This window comes from Gossypium raimondii, chromosome 13, assembly GCF_025698545.1.
Source record: "Gossypium raimondii isolate GPD5lz chromosome 13, ASM2569854v1, whole genome shotgun sequence".
Classification (NCBI taxonomy): Eukaryota; Viridiplantae; Streptophyta; class Magnoliopsida; order Malvales; family Malvaceae; genus Gossypium; species Gossypium raimondii.
This window is the reverse complement of record NC_068577.1, coordinates 21,803,750-21,817,174: the sequence shown is the minus strand read 5'-3', so window position 1 is coordinate 21,817,174 and position 13,425 is coordinate 21,803,750.

Below are 13,425 nucleotides of genomic sequence, written 5' to 3'. Positions count from 1 at the left end.
ATGAAAGTTCATCAATGACGATCGATTTTGTTCTTCGTTGATCCGGTGACATATGACTGTTCGACATAAAAGGTGCTCGTAGCTTGGAGGCAATGGTGCAGACTCATCTTGCTAAGCGAGCAACTTATATTGAGTTATATGTACAATTTACGCCGCCAACTAATGTACTTCCGTCCGGTGTTCGAGATGTATACGACCCGGCCGACACTCGGTTAGCGTGTTACAAAATACTGAACAGCCCATGTTCGATAGCGGGTGTGAATGCACATCCCCAAGACACTCGTCGGTGGATGGGACATGTACGTCGGTGGCTCGACGCTTGACGCCGGAAATGCGAATGGGAAGCGCATCAAGTTCTAGTGGATGGCAATCTACATCCAATTGGGGACGTTATCAAATGCCCAGAAGAAGGGATGACGTACTACCTACGACATCAACCGGTGAGGGGACATCGTACGTTGCAGATGATTGTGGGTTAGAAGATGACTCCGATGTGGATCCACCTCGAGAGCCCAGGCCGGATGGTGCAGAGGTGGGATTATTTTCTGAACCGGAGCCTATTCCAACAGAAGGTGAAGATGGTGATAGGAGTGCAGATGATGAAGAAAATCCACAATTCAGAGCATACTCACCTCCAGCCCACATGCATAATGTCGATCTGTCAGCATATGATGCGTTAGAGTTTCCAGATCTACCACACCGGTTGTGCGATCGTACAAGTTCGGGGGTAGATCTCGGTGAACTTGAAGTTGGTAATCAGTTTACCAATAAGGATAGTTTTATTGGTGCTTTGAAACAGCATAACATCAAAAACGGTGTTAATTACCACGTCGTTAAATCAAAATATGATAAGTTTGAGGTGAAGTGTGCGGTGCAAGACGGCACATGTTCATGGAAAATCGTCACCTCGTTAAGGAAGAGGACAGGGTTGCGGGAGATCAAAAAGTACAAAGGTCCACATACATGTGCTGCAGGTACAGTATTGAATGTGTCTGAATAATATTTTTATTTTCCAATGTTGCATTATTTAATGTACTCCTTCCCTCTGTACGTGTTTCAGAAGATCATCCGAAAATGGATTCAGCTATGTTGGCTAGCTTGATACTGCCCACGATAAAAGCAGATCCTAGGACTTGAAAGGGTGATAATTGCCAATATCCGTAGCCAAATGGGGTACACGCCTCTTACCGCAAGGCTTGGATAGCTAAGCAAAAGGCATTGGAGAAGATGCATAGTGGGTGGGACGCCTCATATAATGAAATATGGCAATGGTGTCAGGTGCTAGAGAGATACGTCCCAGGTGCCATCACAGACCTTGAAACGGAACATGCGTACTACAACGGCCGATTGCTACATGGATGCCAAGTGTTCAAACGCCTATTTTGGACCTTTAAGCAATACCGAGACGCATTTTCATACTACAAGCCGTTGGTACAAATTGACGGTACCTTCATGTTTGGTAGGTACACTCATCGGCTATTGGTTACAGTGGCACAGGACGGCGGTGGGAGAATTCTTCCAATTGCATATGCAATAACACCGGGGGAGTCGTCTGATGACTGGGATTTCTTTCTCTCTAGGTTAAGGAGGCATGTGTACCCCCAACCTGATATCTATGTTATTTTAGATCGGGGCGCTGGTATACTAGCTGCATTTGATCGAGAGGGAAGCTTGTGGCAGCGTACACACCATAGATATCGCCTGAGACATGTTGCTTCGAACTACTACAGGCAATATCCATCTAAGACGGAATGACGACAAGTGACCAACATGGGTATTTACTCTATAACTGTATTATTTCGTTTGTCAATTTGAATTAGTTTTATTGGTAGAAGTGGTATAAAATATTCGCTATGTTCTTATATTGGTAGGGTATGAAATGAATAAAGATTGTTTTCACGAGATGTTGGCAATCTTGCGATCCCAAAACGGAGAAGGGGCGGACTACCTTTGCAAAATACGTTTCGAACAGTGGGCACAAACATACGAAGGAGGCCTACGATATGGCCATATGACTTCGAACCTGGCAGAATGCATAAATTCTGTTCTTAAAGGAACGCGTCATCTACCGATAACAGCGGTTGTGCGAGAGACATATTTCCGTTTGGTGGCGCTATTTCCAAAGCGAGCAGCAAGTTATGCATGCCAGATGCAGGGTGGGTATGTATGGTGCAGTAAGGTAGTTTAAGAAATTAACAAGGCGAAGGCGAGGGCAAACATCATGCACGCTGTATGTCACGATCGAGACAATTTATGGTTTCGCGTGACGGAGTTCGACATACCGCACCAAGGTGTTGTTGGCGGGCAATATCGTGTACACTTGCGAAACAGGACTTGTGACTGTGGAAAGTTCGATGCACTTCATTATCCATGCGCTCATGTTATTGCAGCCTGTTAGAAACTCCGTCTGGATCCGCTGAGTTATGTGGACGAAGTGTACAAATTAGAAAACATGTACACCGTATGGAGACACGTTTTCCCACCGGTCCCAGATGAACGTAAGTGGCCGCCCGTATCTTCTGCTCCTTTTAAGCTGTTACCGGATAGAGAATTGCGTCGCAAGCTGAAGGGTCGACCTTGCTCCAGTAGAATACGGAACAATATGGATATCGAGAAAAACCGATCAACAAAGTTATGCGGATGGTGTAGGAACCCGAGCCATACAAGTCGATCATGCCCTAATCGCAATAGTTGAATGTAATTATAGAAAAATTACCTTTTATTCAATTATTAATTGATAATTGTATTAATTGTTAGTAAAATTATCAAATTACTACAATTTCTTAAATGTTAGTACCAGTCAAAACATTTTACTGAAATCCATCATTACGTAAAACTAGGTAAAATTATTACATCCCAAAAACTTTTGTTATGGTTAGTAAACTTATCAAATTATGTAAAATTATTAAGCCCAAAAAGTGTGTTAATGGTTAGTAAGATTATCAAATCCATTGAGTTATGTTAGGGTTTTTACATTAATTAAATTAGGTTAGGGATTTTAATTAAATTAGGTTAGGGTTTTTAATTAAATTAGGTTAGGGTTTTAATTAAATTAGGTTAGGGTTTTTAATTAAATTAAATTAGGTTAGGTTTTAATTAAATTAGGTTAGGTTTTAAATTAAATTAGGTTAGGGTTAGGAATTTTAATTAAATTAGGTTAAGGTTTTTAATTAAATTAGGTTAGGTTTTTAATTAAATTAGGTTAGGGTTAGGGATTTTAATTAAATTAGGTGAGGGTTTTAATTAAATTAGGTTAGGGTTTTAATTAAATTAAATTAGGTTAGGGTTTTATATTAAATTAGGTTAGGGTTAGGGATTTTAATTAAATTAGGTTAGGGTTTTTAATTAAATTAGGTTAGGTTTTTAATTAAATTAGGTTAGGGTTTTAATTAAATTAAATTAGGTTAGGGTTTTATATTAAATTAGGTTAGGTTAGGATTTTAATTAAATTAGGTTAGGTTTTTAATTAAATTAGGTTAGGGTTTTTAATTAAATTAGGTTAGGGTTTTAATTAAATTAAATTAGGTTAGAGTTTTAAATTAAATTAGGTTAGAGTTTGTAATTAAATTAATTTAGGTTAGGGTTTTAATTAAATTAGGTTAGGGTTTTAAATTAAATTAGGTTAGGGATAGGGATTTTAATTAAATTAGGTTAGGGTTTTTAATTAAATTAGGTTATGGTTTTTAATTAAATTAAATTAAATTAGGTTAGGTTTTAATTGAATTAGGTTAGGGTTTTTAATTTTAATCAAATAATGTCAAAATAACTAGGAAAAATTTCTATGTGTATTACATCGTCATAAACTTCTATTTCATTACATCAAATGACCGGGGGATTCGGTTCCACATGGCGGCCGTCGACGGTTACGCGCTGGATTCCTCCTTCCTCTAGCTTTCGGCGGCGGTTGTTCTTCCTCCGGTGGTGATTGTTGTTCTTCCGGTTCAGCATCTGCTTGTCGGACTTGGGATGATGATCCACCTTCAAAGAATAGTGTATGTGGAGTTTAGGATGAGCCTAAAATGTTTGCATCATGAACGGCGACGGAGTTTGAAATCCATGCATTGCTGGCGATTGGTAAAAAGGAGAGCTCCCCGACGGCCCCCCTTGCGACCCCTCCTACGCCGTTGGCTTAGTTATCGGTGGTCCGCTCGGCATTACAGGAAATGGAGCTGATCCGAGCATTTGGCTCCAACCTGCCATAGGATTCGGAAAAGGATACATGTACGGGTTAGGGTACATATAAGGGTTAGGAAACATACCTAGCATCATAGGGAAAGGCGATTGCGTGGGTATCATCTGTTGAATTGCTGCGTCAGGTGACTGCGTCGGTGCTCTTGTTGGGGACGGTGATTGCATTGCCGTTGATGATGAGCCGGGTAAATGTCTGGGCCTCGTTGAGGGCTGCCCTCGTAGTCTTGTCCCCTTGGATTTAGAGGCCCGCGCCGTTCCCTTCTGACACATATTTGCCGCTGCCTCTCCTCTGGCGTAAGTAAATACTGCTTCCCATGGATCCTAAACCATGGCATGTATTCTGGAACGCACGCTAACTCGGGAACGATGATTTGTTCCCGAGTAGGTAGATATTCATGTCGATTTTCCCACATTTCCGTGTACTCTGACCAATATCTAGGCCAATCCGTACCTAATTGCCGAAGGTCGATTTTGTGGTGCTCGTCAAACACCTCAGGGTCCACAGGGATCGGTTGTCTACATCCAAACTGTCGTAGGACTCTGTCTGTCTGGTGGGGCTCCACGGTTGCATAGTTGATCAACACCACTTTCACGTGCCAAGCATTCGGATTTTGCAGAAACTCTTCCGGGATTACTGCTCGGATTGCCGGATCCTCGTATGGTGTCCATTGAAACTACATGAACATGATAGAAATATTACTTATATACATAATACTAAATAGTAAATACTAAATATCAATCCACTAGCGAATGTATGGAAATATCTATTTGCAATAATACTTACTTCTGCTTCCGACCGTTGCTCCAATAGAAGCCGTATATCTTCAAGTTCAGACGGTAATCCACGATAACTCGCCCGATGGTTCCACCTAATTAAATAAATTTTTAGCATATTTTTATTCTTACAAAATCTACATAACAATTTCAAAATGTAATATAAAATTTACCTCGTTACAGTGGGAATGTATATGGGTGGTTCACTCGAGGACGAGAAATGGAAAGCGAAACCATGCCCATGATTGCAGAGTGACAGCAACCTTCGATTTTTCTCTCCTCGGTTTGGTCGCCCAAGACATCTCCCGATATAATGTTGCCAAGACGGCAGACCCCAACTAAATTCACCGTACCGCTCTAAAATCAACGAGTTTTAGCACCACCTTAGATGTACACGGCTCTCGTGACGTGTCGGCCATCGATAGCCTCCAATTATTTGAAGAATGTATGATCGAGCATATCGATTCTTTCAATTTGGTTGAATTTTCATTCAGATCGAGGAAGGTGGCACGTAACCAGCCCATCTCCACCTTACCTCCATCCATTTTATCCTAGCAGCGCTTAAGCTCGTAGCACACTGCCTCCCAATTGCTAGATTGGGCAGACCCGCCATCCTTGGGTGCCCGCCCACCGACAATCCCAAATGCAGATGGACATCTTCTAGAGTGATAGTGCACTCTCCACATGGAAGATGAAATGTGTGCGTCTCGGGTCTCCACCTCTCGATCAACGTACTGATCAGTTTCGGCTCCAGCTTGCATCCCCGGCCTACCATCGCCACGTGCCAAAATCCCACTTCTCGCGCAGGTAGTTCTCTACTAACGATGATGGAGGAGCATGCATATTCCGAATATTGCATTCCAATACCCGATCTTTAGCCTTTTATAACAAAAAATAAATTAATAATTATCTAAAAATACATAAATAAAAATATCTTAAATAAAATTTAAAACTTAAATTTAATACTTACCATGTTCATTTGCTCCACCGATATGTGATTCCTATCAAGACGAATCAATGATCCAACCATTGTTGAAAATATTAAAATTTTAAAATTATTTTAAAAATAAAAATATTTAAAATTTTCTTAAAAAATGAAATTGAATGGAAAAAAATTTAATATGGATTTGGAGATTTTTTGAAGGAAATTGAGAGGATTTTGGAAGAAATTTGAGAGTTTGAGAGAATTTTGGAAGGAATTTGAGAGAATTTTTGAAGTAAATTGAGAGAATTTTTGAAGGGTATGAGATTGGATTTGTTTGTGAAAAAAAGGGTATGGGGTTTATATAGTAATAAAAAAATTGTGACCGTTGGGGGGGGCAACGGTCAAATTTTTGACCGTTAAGCCTTGTTTCAGCGGCGTGGCCACATCAGCGTCCACGTCGTAGCGACTGGCGACGTGGAAGGAAATCGTTCCCTCAAGGACGCGATTTCCTTCCACGTCAGTAGGTCGTGCTGACGTGGACGCGATGTCCTGACACGTACCCTGACATCGCGCTTACGTGGCAGCGATTTTGCGGAAAATGGTCCATTCCGGTAAATAATTAAAAAGTCGGCCCATTTCGGTAAATTTAGAAAAAAATCGGCTTTTTTTGGTAAAATAGCCATGAGATTTATCAAAAACACTGTAATCTTTAATATTTTGAACACCTTTTAACTTTATCAATTTCAATTAAAACTTCTTTTATACCTTAACTATTTATAAATATATTTATTAAATAAAAATTATTATAATTTAGTACTAGTTTTAAAACAAAACCATTTATATTCACCGGTACACTAATTCTAACAATCATGATTTGACTTCAATTTGAAGCTTTACGTGGGGAATGTACAATAAAGTTAAGAGTAAGAAAAGAAGAAACTTCAGAGAAGGTGGCAAAACAAGCAACGCCACCTTGATATCCCCTTACATCAAAGGTTCGTATCTATGGCTACAGCTATAGACGATATCTGCTGCCAAAATTATTTAAAATTTTTGGGTAATCCATTTCAATAGTTACTTTTATTTTGATCATCCCAAAATTTTTATTGTTAGGTTGGTCACCAAAAGAAAAAATTGATCAATTTAGTGTCTTCACGGTTAAATGCTAATAGAGTGTTACCTGCATATTTTCATATTAGTCACTCTAAAATTAAGGTAAACTATCTGTGTTAGTAACTCTAGGGATAGTTCATATTTTGAACACCCCAAACAATAAGTGATGGTACATCGTTAGTATTTTCCTTACCATTTAGTGGTGGAGTAACTAATTTGATACAATTTTTTTAAAGAGACCAAATTGACAAAATAATTTTAAGTGACTAAAATAGAAATGACCATTATCTAAAGTGGCTAATGGGTAATATACCCGTTTTATACAAGTTCTAAACCCAGTTACAAATTACTACTTTATTTAAGATATTTTCTGAAAGCTACTTGATGTAAGAGTTTATTTCAGTTTTGGGGTCCATATTCCGCTCCTAAAAGGAATAAATTATAGTTAGCAATTATTTTGGACTTTGTATTAGAAAAGTTGTTAGTATAAAATCAAAAATTAATTAGTTCTTTTATGGAGAAGATGTCTTGGTATAAATTATATTAGGATCATTTTAAAATTTTAATTTTAGGCATCAATAAAATAGTGTCACATTATCAAAATTTAAAGATAACATAGTATTATTATATACTCGTTTATATCTATTATCTTCTCCAACTTAATTTACTTTTAATTAAATTACTTAAAATAATTAATTTTTTAATTATAAACAAACATCTTTTCTTCTTTTACAATTTTTAATCATTTTGTTTTTCCTAGAAGTTAATATTTTATTATTGTTCAACAAATTTTTTAAAAAAATTTAGTTTCTAGACAGTGGATTTTTCATTTTAAATAGTTTTCTATTTCATACTATACTTTTTTTAAAAGTGAAAATTACATTGCAGTGAATCTCTAGTAACAAGAATTATTTAAATTTTAAAGTTTTTATGTTATTTGATTTTTTTAATTTTAATTACTTATGTTTTTCTAAAATATATATAGAGTTGGAGAATAGTTTGATTATGAATGGGTGCATAATAATAATAATTTAATATCTTTAAAATTTGATGGTATGGTGAAATATTATTGGTGCCTAAAGCCTAAGGTTTTAGGCTCATCCTAATATAAGTTATTCTCATAATTAATGAAAATCATTGTTGATGAATTTGAAGGTTGTTAAACTTACAAATAGAAGTAATGAGAAGTTAACATGAGGAATGCAATGTGGATGATGACATTGAAAATTTACAATATATATATATATATATATATATATAAATTTAAAACATTAATTAAAAAGTCAATAAAATGTATATCCAAAATAAATCTGGACATGGATGCTTAAGTTCATTTGATTTTGAACATTAATTTATCCATTATATTCATTCTGGATGAGTGGAAAATTGCAAAAATAAAAAAAAATATGGCTTCAATAGGGACCGCTGTAAAAATAGATATTCAAAGACTTCTAACCAAGGATTTAGCTACTACACCAATATAGGCTTTTAGCGGCAGTTTTAGCGGCGTTTAGATGAAAAACGCCGCTAAAGTTAGATCATTAGCGGTGCAAAACGAAAAACACCACTGAAAATAAGAATATGCGGCGTTTTTCGGTAAACGCCGTAAAAACCAAAGCCCAACGACACCATTTCCGTGTTTTTGGGGATTTAGTGACGTTTTTAATCAAGCGCCACTAATAATCCTAAGCCAAACGGTGTCGTTTCCGTAGTTTTTGGGATTTAGCGGCGTTTTTGGGGAAGCGCCGCTAAAAAACCTAAGCCAAACGGTGTTGTTTTCTCAGCTTTCGTGGAATTAGCGGCGCTTTGATGATAGCGCCGCTAATGTTTAGGGCTTTAGTGGCGTTTTTAGAGAAGCGCCGCAAAAAACATATGTCCAACGACACCGTTTTCAGATCTTTCGAGGCCTTAGCGGCGTTTTTAGTGAAGCGCCGCTAATGCTTGGGGGTGCCCAACGGCACCGTTTTCTTAACTTTCAATGGCGTTAGCAGCGTTTTCTAGTAAAGCGCCGCTAATGCTTACTTTATGGCGTTTTTAGAAGCGCGCAATAAAACTAAGTTGAACGGTGCGTTTTGAACTTTTTGGGATTTAGCGTTTTTGGGAAGCGCCGCTAATGCTCAGGGGTTTAAAATATTTTAAAATATTCGTTAAAAATGGAAAAATTAAAATACTACTATTTAAAATAATTTTAAAGTTTTTTGGATGCATTACTGATTTTTTTAGATTATATATTAAATAGTTTCTTATATAATCGTAAAAGAGATAGTATTAATTTTAAAATATTGAATTAATTATCTCTATAGTATACGGTTTAGAGTTTAAGGAGTAGTCTTGGGTATGGATTTAGGGTTTGGGATTTAAAGTTTAGGGGTTAGGTGTTATGCTTTAGGGGTTAGGGGTTAGGGGATTTAGGGGTTACAGTTAGGGTTTCAACGTATCAAAGTGTTGAGCAAAATCCATCGTTTTATTTTAGGTTTTAGGGTCTAAAATTTAAGATTTAATGTCAATGGTTTAGGGTTTAGGATTTATGGTATACTGTTTATTAATTTGGGTTAAGTGTTTATGTGTTAGAGATTGAGTTTGGGGTTTAAGGTTTGAGTTTAGGGTTTTAGCTAGGGTTTAGTTTGGAAATTGAAGAACATTTGGATTTTATTCAGATTCATGCCATTTTGTACTACAGCCATATATATAATATAATAATATAAAATATATGCCTTGTACTACACTAACACTGGCCACACGAATTCTCAAAAATATGGTTTAGGTTTATGGTTTAGGGTTTACGGTTTAGAGTTTAGAGTTTTAGGTTTGGCGTTTAGGATTTAAGATTTAAGGTTAACCTTAAATATTGACGGTCGGATTTTGGGGTTTGGTTTGTTGGGTTTAGGGGTTAGATTTTTAGAATATAAATGTAAATAAGATAAATATAAAATATTAATTCAATATATATATATATCAAAATAGGTTAAATCCCAAAAGCGTACATGAAGAACAATTTAATGTTCAATTGTATACATGAACTTTAGTTTAATCTAAATATTGTAAAATATTAACACAATTATTGATATATTAATTAACATCATTTTTCATTTATATATTGCATACATAAATATTTATATTTATTCAATATAAAAATATATTGATGTAAAATTTTTTAGAACATGAATTTATTTTTAAAATGCATTATTCTCCCAATTTTATTAATTAATAATTTCATTTTATAAATTTTGTTTTAATTTTGGATCAAATTGAATTCAATCTTGGAGGAAGGCATTAGCGGCGTTTCAGAAAAACGCCACTAAAGGTCATATATTACCGGCGTTTTTTGAAGAAACGCCGCAAATTTCCTTTAACTGTAACAAAGACGGTGCCGTTTTGTTGTTTACTTTTAGTGGCGCATTTAAAAAACGCCGCTAAAAGTGATATATTACCGGCGTTTTACGAAGAAACGCCACAAATTGCCTTTAACTGTGACAAAGATGGTGCCGTTTTGTTGTTTTTTTTTAGTGGCGCATTATAAAAACGCCACAAATATTTATTACGAGCTGAGGAAACGACGTCGTTTCCTATTTTTATTAATGGCGCTTTAGCTAAAGCGCCGCAAAAATGTTTAATGTTATCTTATAACGGTGCCGTTTTGTCCTTGTTATTAGTGGTGCATTTGAAAATCGCCGCAAAAGGTGATATATTACCGGCGTTTTACGAAGAAACGCCACAAATTTCCTTTAACCGTGAAGACGGTGCCGTTTTGTTGTTTTCTTTTAGTGGCGCATTTTAAAACGCCACAAATATTTATTACGAAATGAGAAGCGGCGCCATTTCCTATTTTATTAGTGGCGCTTTATTTGAGCCTATAAAAATGTTTAATGTTATCTTATGACGATCTTTGTTTTATACGTGTTATTAGTGGCGTTTTTACTCTAAGCGCCACAAGTTTTACTCTAAAATGTGTTAAACGACTGCGTTTGTACTGATATTAGTGACGCTTATTGTTAAGCGCCGCAAATGATTTCAATTTCATAGAAAAACGTCATCGTTTTTTTCCCATACATTTTACCGAAACTTAGAGCCCCAATCGTGACTTATCCCCCCAAATCCCATTCTCCCCCAAATCCCTAAATTTCCCCTAATCCAGATTTCCCCAAAGCCGACCTCTTGCAACGTTGCCATTTCCTCTGCCGCATCACCGTCTCCCTCCGTGGGTCTCCTCTGCCCCATACATTTAACCGAAACTTAAACCCCAACTATTGTGACTTATCCCCAAAATCCATTTCTCCCTGAAATATTGAGAAATTCCCCTAATCCACATTTTCCCAAACCCGACCTCTTGCAACGTTGCCGTTTCCTCTGGCGTATCACCGTCTCCCTCCATCGGTCTCCTCTGCCGCAACAATCAGTAAGTTTTCTCAACATGATTCTTCTGCTGCAAAATATCCGTCCGTACTTACTTCTTGTTCTTCCTGCCCCAATTACGATATTTTAAATTGTTGTAATTTAATTTAATTACTTTTAAAGTGTGCATTATGTAACAGATAAGCTATGTATCCGTAAAAAAATGATTTTGCATCCGTAAAAAATGATTTTGCATTTAGATTTTGCATGCTGGAAGAAAGGGGGTAGCTTGTAAGTGGGGAGCACGATTGAAGGCGAATTGGCCAGCCACTCCAGAGCCTATAGGAAGCCAATCTGATTTTTAATTTTAGTGAAAAGAAAAAATTTGATATGAACTGGATGTTGCTCCCCAGATGTGTTTTATGTATATTATTATGATGCAATGTTCTAATCAAATCATAACAGACTCTTTCTGGTCTAAAATTTGAACACACCAATCAGCTCCCGCTCATGCGGGCACACCAGCAATTATTAAAAATGAAAAGTACCGCATCAGGACATGTGTTACGCAGTTGAAAATAAAAGGATTTGAAGTCGAGTTAGCAAGAAAACTTGGTGTCTGGCTTTTCACATGTTTGCATTTTGAAAACCATTTGAATTTAGTGTTGTTAAAATTTAGTCAGAATAAGCTTAGAATTAGGTTGGACAGAAAGCAATGGAATGGAGCTATTTTGACCAATTTATTTATATTTCTAGGTGAAAGCCCATCAAATATTGAAAACTTGACCACTTTTGAAGCTGCGGTTAGATTCTAATAACAAGTTATCAGGTATAATATCAATTTTTCGCTTTTGTTCTTACATTATGCAATATCGTTTTCATAACGATATTAATTTGAGCATCATTTTATGATAAATATGAGCTTTGCTTTATGATAAAAGTTGCAAATTGAGGGATGTGGTTTTTAAAAAAACATGAAGCTTTAGGCAAATGGTTGTTAAAAAATACGACCTCTTGTTAAAAAAAGATGAGCCTTGTTTGTTGATAGCAGTAGCCATTGCTAGTGGTTCATTGTAAAATATGAGTGTTTTGAACATTGTTATGTAATGACACAGTTTAGCTTATAGGTAATGGCTTATTTTAAGAGAACCCAAATGGACTGTCACGTATTATCAAATTGCTGTCATTCTTGTTGAGTTTTGTGAATAAAGTTTTTGTTACCAAAATGTGTGAAATTTGGTAAAATTATTTCTGTTTTTAAATCAAATCAGCCCATGCCCTGAGCTCGTAACTTACATATTTAGTAGGAAAATGAATTCCACAATAAATTACATCTTTTGGTCCAAAATGTTTAGATTTGGGTTACTACGGCAAATGGAAAGTTGTCTTATTTCGAGGTGATTGGGCCGATGTTAATACAGCTCGTGAATCAAGCAAGATCAATTTGGTTTTACAATGGTGAACTTTGACCGATTGATTCACACAAGACAACAACTGATAGATGAGCCGTATGTATTCTCAAGTCAAGTCAAACAAGTTTTTTACTCAAAAGATCTAACTGATGAGGGTTGGTACGTTGTACTCCGTAACATCCCTAGAGACTTGTTTGACATGGGCAGTGGAAGTAGAGATAACATCGACGACAGATCAGAAACTTTGCCATTTCCAGAACAAAACTTAAACGATAATATCTCAATGGGTTCGTCAAGATACGGATGAAGATATTTACGAATAATGATGTAGTAAGATTTTACGATTGTTTAATTATATGTAACTTACATTAGTATTAAATCTTGGTCTTATTATATATTTCAACTATTTTATATGTTTGTTATTGTTGTAATTAGTTATTAAGTTTAATTACATTTTATGTGTATTGCGATAAAATGCCTAGAAGAAAAATTATAAGGAAATCATTGTTCAAAATAATCCAAACTCGTGAAACAAATAATCTTGAACAATAGACAGCAATTGGATCTTCGAATGTTCCGATTACACACGAGGATCCTACGGAAGTTCAAAGTAACTTACATTAATTACATGCGTGTTGACTTATAATTGATTTATTTTTTCAAATTCTTATATTATAA